Here is a 12,844-nt window from a genome sequence, read left to right on the forward strand (position 1 = left end):
CGGGGACAGTGCTATGCTGAAAGAGACACATTATTTAGAATATAGTGAAAAAGTCCACATACACTAGGGTACACTATGGGTTGGGGTACCCTTGTGATTGGCACGACCTACCCTATAAGGCCCTATTACATAATAGGGCACGGGGATCAAAACTACCTATCAGTCCTTAGTATATATTAGGGCATGGCAGTTTAGAGGCCAGCAGCCCTTTATGCACTTGCATGTGTGTACAACCGAAGCCTGAAGTCAGTTTAAAAGTGGCTGTGTGCTGCAGGACTGCTTTTAAAAAGAAATTGTACCCAAACTCGACTTTAGTATTTGGGGCACTTAAAAATGGATAATCTACAATGTATGGTATTACCTAGGTGTTCCAGGGGTGTGGGATCAGGTATTTATAAGGAGGACCCTTATAAAATGAGACTTATATGCCCTAGGTTAAGTGAAATTGCACATTTCACTCCCCGCATAGTGATAAATTGCTGCTCAAACTCGGATTTGGTGCTAGGAGCACTGCGGCGGGAGAATCTGCAATATTTTTACATTTCCAAAACCCCTAAAGTCTCCCCTAGGTTATCCAGGGGTGGGGTCCTGTAAATATATGTAGAGCACTTATAAAATATGTTTTTAAAAGCCCTGGTGCTGGAAAAATGGACCAAGTTATTTTTCCCAGTACAAATCCCATGCCACATAGATTAACATGGCAAGAAGTTATTAATTGCTAAATCTTGATAGGAGAAGGCTAAAAATGCCATTCAAAGACTTCCCGGAATGGTATTAATAAATCCAGCAATATAATATTGTTGAAGTTCTCCTAAAATGTACAGACAAGAAGTTATAAGACTTTGTAAGACTAGATTCAACCTTCCAATGTTCTGTCCTGATTGGTAAAAGTTAAGTGGATCAGCCAGGCTCCTTTGAAGAGATGATAACCAGCTCTGCTGGTAAGACTGTGTTCTGTTACAAAGGAATGCCAGAGTAGGGGGAGGAGTTGTAAATAATGGACTTTAAGAGAAGGGGAAGACACCAGTATTATTCACAACTCTACTCTTTTGAACCCAGCCAGATGCTAGGCTTAAGGAAGGAATGAGCAGAAGCAAGGGAGAGAGACTATGGAGATTAGCCATCCTAGGGGTGTGTTTAGACAGCTCTTCAGTCTGTCCAGGAAAATCAGCCATTATGAATTTGTAAGAATTTGTGCACACTGGGACAAAATAGTGCCACTCCTTACAGGAAGTGGTCAGACCTTTGGTTGGTACCCTGCAGCCCATTGAACAGGAGTGATCTCCTTCTTGACCCAAAGAAATTTGAATAAGTATCTGAGAAGGGCAGTGCCTCTCAGATCTGCCGCTTGAAACTTATGAAAGCAAGACGGTCCATGCTGAGAAGTTTGATGTGCATTTCCTAAGGAATGCACTCTGAAGATTGCACCTGCTGTACCATCTGAAGCTACAGCCTGTGGTTTACCTTGTTGTAAAAGGACTAAAGAGTGGACTTCCTGCAAGCTATAGGTTAACAGAGCTCACCTGGAACATCATCACCAAGGATCCTCAACCTGGAGAACTACCAGTGGATTTGTAAAGGGTTTTGTCCAAGTGGATTGTGGGAACTGAAGTCCTCAACTTTCAAGGACTATCTTGGAGATTCCAGACCCTTGGAGTGAGTTTGAGACACTTTGGGACCCTTTGGGCAACTTCAGCAAGAAGTTTCAAGAGTTGGGAGAACTTTGGAGCAACCTTGGGAAAAAAGCTCTATAAGGGGACCAACTCAACCTGGCCAGCCAAGCCGCCTGCCTTCAACCACGAGCTGGCCTGCCATCCAGGTTCTTCCCGCTGAAAAGCTCCATAGATCCTGCTTCCAGAGTTTGAGCAGGAGTAGGTGAAATCCGAGGCCGGCGAACCCTCACCGAATCCGGGCAGGTGAACCCGCACCGAATCTGGCCTGGTGAAGAGCATCGGGGGACCCCGCAGAAAAAGCTCCAGAAGAGTTTCTAAGTCCGAAGGTAAAAACTGTGACTGACACCTACCGTGTAGGGTAGCTGACCAGGGCTCCATCACAGTCTTTGACTTTGACGCGGTCTATCCCAACCAGATGTCCTGATAAGGCGTTAAAGGTTTCTATGTGCTAGAAATTGCTAAATCTTTCAAAATTCTTATCTCCGGTTACCTACATTGGATTGTTGTCATTTTGGTGTCATGTTAAAGATAAGCATTGTGTCTTAATTATTTACTGAATGTTTGTTTTAAATGTTTTCCATACCTGTCTTTGAAGTAAAGCCTGCATGCTCACAGCTAAACTACCAAGGGTTGAGCATAGGAATAATTTTCTAAGACCTATTCTGAGCCCTATACTGTGTTAGTGGCCTTATTGCCATTGTCAGATCTACATTTTCCCCTACCAATAATCAACGTTCTAACAGGGACCCTCAAAGGAACTTTAGGAAGAAGTTACAAAACTTTGATGAAGTTTGGAGCAACTTTGTTAAAAAGCTCCATAAGTGTACTGACTCAACCTGGACAGCAAAGCCAGCAACCCTCATCTACAAGCCAGCCTGCCCTCCAGGTTCGTCCTGCTGAAAAAGCTCCAGAAGTCCGACTTGATCAGGTGTTGGCTGAATCTCTAGCCAGTGAACCCTGACTGAATTCAGCCTGGTGAAGAGCATCAAGGGACCCCAGGAGAAAAAACTCTGTAAAAGTTTCTAAGTCCGAACTTAGGAAAGGCGACTGGGACCAATAGCGAGGGTCAAGCCACCCACCTTTAACCATGAGCCAGCCTGGATCCCTGGTTCATCCTGACGGAAAGCTCTGGAGGTCTGACTTCCTTACGTCTGACCATGAGCTTATCACAAGGCAAGCCGGCGAACCCTCACCAAATATGGACTGCCTGAGAGCTTGGAGAGACCCTGGGAAAAAAAAGCTAGAGAAAGGTTTTTAAATCAGAAGGCAAAAACTTTGACCGAGGCTTACAGTGAAAGGTAGCTGTGCAAGGCTGCACCGCGGTCGGCCTGTCCTGGTCTATCGTGACCAGATGTCCCAATAGGCGCTATAGGTTTCAATGTGAAATATAGTGCAAAATTGTTCTAAATTCATTTCTCTTGTTCCCTACATTTATTTGTGTTTCGTTTTGGAGTCATTTTAATGATAAAAATATTTCCGATTGTTAAAAATTGGTGTTGAATTTTTATTGTGAGTTGTTTCTTCATTGTTTACTGAATTGGTGTTTTATATGCTTTCCATACCTGTCTTTCTAGTTAAGCCTGTCTGCTTGCAGCCAAGCTACCATGGGTTGAGCATGGGAGTAATTTTCTAAGACCCATTCTGACCCCTCTATTGTGTTAGTAGTACTATTGCCAGTGGTAGATGTATATTTACCACTACTAATAATAATCCACTTTCCAACACTATTCAGCATTCATTTGCAAGATACAAGAGCGACAAAATGTAGATACAGGCAGTGATTGAGAGAGATAGTCAGAGAAGAAAGCGGGGAGAGCGATTTCTGAGCTTTAACTTAGAATGTCTCAGGTAGGCATTGTATGAAAGAGCATAGACAGAAGTGATTTTCTGGAACACAAATCATACTTGTAGGAGTCTTAATTTCTAAAGAATTGTATTGCTATACCTCAACATAGTCTTTGGTCTTCCGTCATTTGCAAACATGGAAATGTGTTGTTAAGTGCATTGTGCAAGAACATCATATTTAAATCAACTTCCTCTCACAGATTACAGTCAATAGTTTATTTTAACGTGCTAACAATGATGTTGTCTTCGCCATCCTCATAGTCTTCAGCCTCATGGCTACTGTTGTATTTAAAACTCTACTCCAGGCTCTTGAGAGGAAACTGTGTTTATTGGATAATCCCCAACCAGTCATCAGGGCCATCACCCCTTCTCAACAGGCGTTTCAGTGCCATCTAACATTTCCTGACCCTAAGGCATCAATTACAATTTATGTACAGTCATATTCCATACAACAGGGAACACAAGGTCTGATTCACAAAGGTAAACTTAGATGATTGGTCTAAACTTAGGACAAACGTCTAAGTTTATGCCTTTGGGAATTTACAAAGGGCACTTACGAGTACTATCTTTATGTCCACACTTGGGGCAGAGATCCGGCCCAAGTGCGGACATAAAGATAGCACTCATAAATGCCCTTTAAGAATTCCCAAAGAAGAAAACTTAGACATTTGGTCCAAGTTTAGACCTAACGTCTAAGTTTACCTTTGTGAATCAGGCCCAATATTTTTCTTTAAACATGACTGTCTTGGCTCTTTCTGTAAAAAAACCTTAAGCAGTATTCATTTTTTTTTTACCTGTGCTATTTGCATGACGTGAAAGACCTTTAGCTAGTACAGGCAAAGAAAGGCTTGAGGTCATTGATGTCCGCTTGAAATCTGCGGTTGCGGTTGCGGGACACAGTGTAAGAGAATGTCTTCAGGAGGAGGGCCTCGAGGAGCCACAAAAGCAGTGCTTGAAATGGAAAAATAGAAGTGCAGGTACGCTGTACCAGAGTACCTGGTTGTTTCTGAGAAGTGATTGTACTCTCCATTTAAAACTATGAAGTCACTCTTGAGAAGTGCAGGTACTCCATACCGGACAGTATCAGCCCATTTAAAGCACTGCACAATAGACAGGGGTCCATATTTATGAAGCATCTGCATTGTCCTTGAGTAGCAACGCAAAGGCGTCAGTAATATTTACAGAACCACGCGAAGCCTGATTTGCGTGGCTTTGTAGAGAAATGTAATGCAAATCAGCTGCCTGTGCTGTGTTATGCCTCTAGGGATTGTGATTAGGTGTACAAATGTATGGACGTTAAGTATGATAGTGAAAAGAAGGTAAGCTGATCAAAGTTATCCAGGAGAAGATAATACATTTGTTAGTGTCTCAAATCTAGTTTTATGTATGTTAGCCAACAGGCTGCATAAACACATGTGAATTGTTTGAGTCAACAAAGAGTTGTTGTAGTCTTTGATTTAATTTCATCTCCTTATACCTCTTGAGATAGACTGGGAAACTTTGCTTTTTTCTTTCCTGAAAATATCATTTCTTTCTCATTTGGCAAGTGTCGTTATTCTGATTATTCCTCGTTTTGTCCTCCTCATTCATGTCTTTGCAAGTGATGTTGAAGCATGAATAATATCAAAATAAAATGTTTCCCTTGAAGAGTATAATACGTGCTTCAGTGTGAAGGAGAATATAGCTGAACTTCTCACATAGATTATCTCTGCAACAAGATGGCAAAAATCCCTATGATAAAGTGTATAATTTGATAGGCAATACTAGATCTTGAGGAAACAATTAGAAGGATATTTGGAGAAAAGATGTATTCTTTAATTGAAATTTTGACTGGGACAATATTTTTGTTTGTATCTACTAACAATACCACAAAGCTATGATTTTTATTGACCAATTTCATTTAAATGCAATGATAATAAATTGTCTTATAGATCCATGAGTTGCTTAATATAGTGCTCGGCATAATATTTCCGAACTATAAGTAAATTAAATATGCCAATTGGTTATAAACCAATTCTAAGGAGAGAGCACAAGCACTTTAGAACTGGTTAGCCGGGGTAAGTGTGCAAGATCCTCATAAACAACAAGGTTGAAAGTAAAAAACGTTTGTGGGTGGTTATGTAGAAATGCCAACTTCACACAAGTCTTGAAAGAAAAAGCAGTGTTTGAAAATTAAGGTATTTCTATTAGCATAACTGGACACAAAACTCAGTGGACGTCTCCCAAAAAGCATTTTCAGAAAAGAAAATAGGGGAACGGATTTCAATGTACTTAAAATGGCCAGATGCAGGTCCTCTTCTGCAGTGAACATGAAGGGAAACACATTGAGCCTCAATTATGAGACCCTTTGTGCCGTCGGAACGTCACTTTTTGGGACGTTCCGTGGAGCAGAAGCCTGCTCCATATTTACGAGGCACCACTAAGCCACTTTTTTTTGGCCTAACGCTGCCTCATAAATATTGTCCTCTTTAATGCAGTTTTCTGCGTTAAAGGGGTGTGCAATGGGTGTTGCTGGGAGGGTTCCCAGCAACATCCATGACATTTTGACACTGCCCCATATTTACGAGCAATCGTAACTCTGAGGCAGCGCCAAAAACTTATGCCTCCCCAGGGGAGACATAGAGGAGGCACAACATGGAGAAATATCTTTATTTCTTCTCAATTTTCCTTAAAAAGCCTCTTGTGATTGTTTTTTTTGCTGGAAGAATTCCCTTCCTGCAAAAAAACAATCATCCCCTCAACGCATGGTGCAAAGGTGCCTGCGTTGCTGCGTTGGTGCACGCAGCCCATTGTGAGCCGGCGCAGGGGAAAATGACAGGAATGCTCCGTATCTTATAGATATGGCGCATTCCTTTCCCTTTTCTGTTGCCATCGGGCAACGCAGCAGGAAGGACTTCTGCGTTGCCCAACAACAAAAACACATAAATAAGGCCCATTATTATCATTGAAGATCCTCAGGAACCAAACAAGATTACACATGGTTGGCCACAACATTATCAGAGAGACCCATGACATCCATTTATCATCCCCCACAACATATGGAGGAACAATTAAGGCTCGTCCCAAAGGAAGGGAAAAACTTCAAAATGTAACGCTTACATTATAATCGTGGAATGTGGCAGGACTACAGCGTATACTCTCCCTTTCAGAGGCACACAAGTTCATAACCGGTGGTAACAGATTATGCCTGCAGGAAACATGGTCCATTGAAGCTGTGCCATTACCAGGGTTTTAAGAACTACAGAAACTTTCCATCAACGGGCGACCATCAGGAGGCTTATAAATCTATGCTTCCCCAACCTAGGATCTGGAACTGGGCGAAGTTAAATAGATAATCCAATGCTGCAAGCTAACTGATCAAAGGTTAATGCATGGGTGGAAAGTTAAGACTTTACTGATAAAAGCCTACTTAAGTCTGAATAGGATCAATAATAAATCAACACTACATGATGTCAGTGACATTCTTGATGGTCTCCTAGGTCGCCATTTATCATTTGAGGCTATATTAACTGGTGACATCAATCTGACCAGACTAGGCCAGCTACATTCACTTGATTAACCAATAACTCCAGCAGTCGCTCTTGCGGGGAGAATGAATAACTGTGTGTGCACCTACAATTTAACTTCTTTGGGCTTATTTTGAACTTAGGTTATACATTTGGGAGCTGCACAATTTGTGATTCATGCATGAGCTATGTAGTCATGGCCCAACAGGAAAGTAACCACTTTTCCCAGCAAGGAAGTCTTGTGGGCTCCTTCCAGCATGTAGAGACTGTTAATCTAATAAGGAGGGTCGATAGGGCAGGATCGATCCAACATAATTCAACATCTCGATATTATGTGAATGGTGGAAATATCCAATCCAATTCTGCCTCAGGGCTCATCCAGCATTTACCATGGGACAATATTATAAACATGTTGTTCCACGCACTCAGAGAGAGAACAGAGATGACTGCACTCAGCAAAACACACCTGGGCACCATATATAAACTCAGGTTTATGACCGCCAAACAGAACAACACTAGGGCATTGAGGTGCCCCACCAAAGACCTATCTAAAAACAAGAGCAACCAGTCACAGCTAGTGAGATTAAGAGCCTTAAGAGATACATCTTGCAGATTAGTGTGGACATCCAAGGCAAAACATTGCACACTTTGTTAAGCCCCCATAACCAGGCAAAATTTGGTAAGTAAATTGTGGGGCTGTGTCAACAAACTAGGCAACAATGGCCAGACAAGAACAACGTGCGCCAATGGAAAAATTGCGCAAGCATGTCTCCAACTTATATAATGCTTAAAGTAAAGCGGATACTTAGACACAGCCACTTAGGTCATTCGACTCAGACTCAAATACACTTGTTAACTTCTCTTCACTCTGATCTTGACAGTCACAGATGGGTGTAACGCTTCGGACAGTTCAGAGGAAGAAGACTGCTGTTTTAGCTCATTAGAACCATTTAGTAAAAGCCATGTCGGAATGGCATTAAAAACCATTAAAGAGAATGGGTCCCCAGGGCCAAACGGCCTCCACGGATCCATTAATAGGATGGATACAGAATTTTGGGGTAATATCCTTACTCCACTCTGCAATCACTGTTTCTCCCTCATTCTTGGATTGGATCTATGCTGTATCCCATCCACACAACGAACCATTGAATTACTGTTTAATTGCGCTGTCAGACATGGAGGCAAAAGTGTATGCTAAACACCTCCTACTAGAACTTGATGCATGGATTTCAGAGGAAAGCATAATTCCACTTTATCAAACTGGCTTTAGGCAAAAACCATCTTCTTTAGAAAATAGTTGTGTTAGCTGACCTCAACCACCGTTCCTTTCAAGCTTTAAACCCCCCTCCTTTTTTGCCTGCTTCATTGATTTCCCCACAGCATTCAACAGCGTGGGTGGAAACATACTATTGTCTAAGGCTGCAAAATGGGGTATTCTGAAAATCTTTTAAAGCCCAGCATTTCCTTTTATACATATACCTGGTTTTGAGTCAAGCTAGGCAAAGGTAATAGGGCCACACATAAAATATCAGCAATCTGAGGCTTGAAACAAGGATTTGTGTTAGATCCAAATGTGATTAATCTTTACACTGCTGACCTTGGCGAATCAATTTCTGAAGCCAGAACTGTATTTCCAAGGATCCATACATACAGACTACCGCTATTGCAGTATGCAGATGATCTGCTTCTTCTGGATCACACCGGAATTGGCATGCTTTGAGCGCTCGATCAATTATATCTTTATAGCAAAAACAGAAAAATGCTCGCCTATGTTCAGAAGACCAAAGTTATGGTGTTAAAAAAATATTAAAATAAAGCCAAACCATCCTGGAAGCTTGGTCAGCTAAAAACTTGACACACGCCCAACTATAACTATTTGGGTGTATGGTTTTCTAAAAATGGAAAGGTGAACCTGCAATTGGCAGAAGTTATGTGTGTGGGTTTAGAAAGATATTTTAAAGTTTCGTATGTGGTGTGGCTCAGTGTTTTTTTGTAGGAAAATATTGTTGACAGGGGATCTAGTCAATTATGGATTTGATCAATATTGTCTACTAGATAATGTTTTTTTCCTCGGTGGTCCCAATTAGACTGAAAATAACAAGAAATCAATTAAAAAACATGCATTAATTGCCGGAGATATGACTAACTGATCTGTCTGCCTACCTACTATTTGTCTAATGTGCAGCGGTGTGGAGAAAGCTGATGGTGGATTTTGATGGTTTAAATTATAGATACCTTTTAATTTGAGAGTGATCTTCCCCTAAGAATATTAGCACATGCAATTATGGTTTGATTGATCATGTGTCATACAAATCCATCCAAGGAGGAAAAAGTTAGAAAAGGAATTAAAACAAGCACATTTCATTCTAGGTTCCTTAGGAATGTTTGCTTCTAACTACATCCAAAATGTCGGAATCAAAACCAAGTTGTCAAGAAACAAAAATGTAGTTCAGAATAGATGCTTTTTGTGGGTTGTCATCAAAACTATTGAGTAGATTTTAATATATTGGTTACTGAAAGACCTGAAATTGGCCTCGGGTTAAGTTCATAGCAAGTACAAATATGATTTTTTAGGGATATTTTTCATAACATTCCTCACAGATCTATTGAAGAGGAAAAGTTAAACACATATAAAAAAATCATCACTTTGATAATAACATTGACACTCTTTTTTTGAACTGCACAGAACGTACGATACCAGGACCCAAGACTAACCTGGCCAGTACAACATACCATACACACTTCTCAAACAACACCACAGTAATTATAAAATGAAAAACGTTTTGAGCAGAGGGTTTGCAAGATATAGGCCGGTATTTGCACCCAGAGGTCACTGCACACCAGCACAGCCAATCCTGTCCCTATGCGGACCCTAAAAAAAACTGTAATAGTGTGACCCACCTGGGGACAGACTACAGCTGCATTCGAGGTTCCACCTCAGGAATTGAGGATCCCAATTGTTAGGGATATATGGAAGGACTCTAAAATCCTGTAAGAATCGAGAATCCCACAGTCTATAAAAGAGTAATTGGCAGGTGTGTCCTGGTTTCTCTTCCACTTCGCTCAAGTGGCGCATGGACCAATTTCTAATTGCATAATCTTGATGAGCGTCCTTCTGCTGCTCATGTTGTGATTGAGGTACTATTTTTCTTCTTCTCTCCCACTCCGACCCCTGTTGTCTGTGTTGTTTTTTCCATCCCACCCTGCTTCCTCCTATTTTATGAGTTGCTCCTTCCCTCCAACACCCACGCTCCCATTATCTGTATTCCTTATTCCCTCCCACCCCTTTTTTATTTTGTTCCTCACCCCACTGGTCATAAGAAAAAACACTTTGACTCAGTTAGTACTGGTTGCATCATATCATTTTTTCCATGTCTCATTAACCATTGCCTCCCACCCTCCCTCCTGTTGTCCACTAACTCCTAACTTTCCTTCCATTGTCCGGGTTGCAACCCCCCACCTTCCCTAAGGAAATGTTGAAACTTTATTGTTCTCTTTCACACATATGCTGCCAAATGTCGTTAAATGGGGACTGCCTGTAATTGCAAAGTTCGTTTAAAACCTGTCTTTAACAATAATTGCTTTCTACCAGCACGATCATTCCCTCAGCCAGCAAGTGAAACAACTACATCTTGCATGGTTGGGGCACCTGGAGTGCCAAGCAGGGTATCAGGCAGATGAGGGCATCCACCACAGGTGTGAGGAACTCAGTTAGTCTGCCAGTACGACTGTTTCGACTCATGTAGTTGGAGGTTGGAAGTGGACCTGTTGGTGGTGGCGTGTGCCTCCTATGGTGATGCATTGTCCGGGCTACTCAGGACTCGATTTGATGTGTGATCCCTGGTTTAACGCAGTTGAGGCTGGAGGCAGCGGACAGCGCAGAGCCACAGACACATGGCATCGATGATCCCAAGGCCATCGTCTCAGAGGCTATACAATATCTCAGAAGACAGCGTCCCTGGCTTGAGCTGCACAGTGTTAGCGGTCCCGGATGCACTGCGGCCGGCACAGGCACCCCGCCACGGGACGGTGATATGCGGTGCAGTGAGATGGGCCATGCGAGCTGAGCGGGTCCTCAGCGATGTCCGAGGTGAATGTGGCAAAGAACAGGTGTCCTCCAGGGCATGATGCAGAGGGTGGAAGCTGTCCAGAAGCAGCAAAGGGAGGAGTGGAATGCCACTGCATAATTTTTTCCACAAAGTCAGTATCTCAGACATGATGGTGATGACAAGCCCAAGTCCATGGACTCAGTCGCCACCAAAGTTCAACCAGAAAGTGTCCATGGGTCTCGTGGAACAGACTTAGTGGCACTGGGGCTGAAAGGGGATGCAGTCTGTGATGAGGCCTGTACAACGACATCAAGTCAGCCATACATAAATGAAGACTGAGTTTGAAATGTGTGACTTACTCGACCGCAGTGTATGCCGAGGCAGCGTTCAGCGTGGGCCAGACACGGTTCAGCAAGCTCCTTCTGGAACTCTAACACATGACGTTGACATGGCATTTGGGGGTGACTTGCGGTTGACGGAGGTAAAATCCCAAGAGCTGAGCGGCTGCTCAGTCAGCGACGATGAAGTGTCCTGCCTGATATGGCATGAGGCCTGCTGGACCACAGTGTAGGCCAACAGCTTAGTCATCAAGGACCCACAGACACATGTGGTTGGGATGCCAGGCACAGACTTGGTGTCACCACATCAAAGGGAGTACATTGATGTAAGTGCTGCATTAATGTGTGTACTCGGGCAATGTATGGTCAAGACTCAGTCCCACATGTGCGACTGACTCGAACGCAGCGTGGCCCGAGGGCAGTAATCCGCGAGGACCCACGGACACATGTGGATGGAATGCTATGCACAGACTTGGTGGCACAATATCGAAGGGAGTATAGAGAGATAACATCAGCCATAATTGATGCACTCTGCCATAGTGTAATCAAAAATCAGTTCCAAATGTGTGACTTACTTGTCCGCTGTGCATGCCTGTGGAGTACGTCAATGAGAAGGGAGTATGGCGGGCCTGTGTCGCGGAGGCCGTGATGGTCTGAGGATGCTGCCAGGTTCATGGCACTCGGGCTTGGAGCTTGAACCGGCATGTGGTGGGCCCTCTTTGACACACGCCGGTGTCGGCAGGTGTGCATTGAGGCTTGGGTGCGCAGGGCCTGGCAGGACTGGTACGGGGACCTGTGGCCCGGGGTGCAGCTGGCGCACAGGAACGCAGGTAACACCGCGAACAGCGACAGAGTCGCCCTCGTGGCAGGGTGAGGGGCAGAGATGTTGGGCATTCCGGAAGAGGACCACGCCCAGAGCTATGTGCTTTTTATTCACATCCCTATGCTGGCCTGGCATATGCTGGCCAGCCCACACGCTCACGCTTAGGTGGGGGATGTAACAAGCTACATTTCCAGGATCTTCCCCACTGGCTGGGGTGACATGGTTGAGTCCACTGTCCACTGCACTCCATACACCAGCGGTGTATGTCGACATGAATATGTGTGTGGTCTGCATACTGCAGTCTGGCCATCGCTTCCATGCTGCACTTGGCATTGTGTATATTCTCAGTCATCGGTCACTTGTCTCCTTCGCACATGCATGGTCCCCACCTCTTCCCACAGTCTGCTATCGTGTGGCTGAGGTGCCATGTAGTTGATGGCTTATGTGCATAGCTGGCCCGGGTTGCCAGCGTAAGTTGTGCTGTCGTGTCTGGTGGGTGGGCATGTTGTTTGGCATGTTGTATGTGAGTTTGTGACATGTGCATTCCCAGTGTTGTGAGTTGCATGATTGTGGAGTTGAGGTGTGTGGTGTGTTCATTTGGGACTTTCCC

Source organism: Triturus cristatus, chromosome 5_2 (assembly GCF_964204655.1).
Source record: "Triturus cristatus chromosome 5_2, aTriCri1.1, whole genome shotgun sequence".
NCBI classification, from domain to species: domain Eukaryota; kingdom Metazoa; phylum Chordata; class Amphibia; order Caudata; family Salamandridae; genus Triturus; species Triturus cristatus.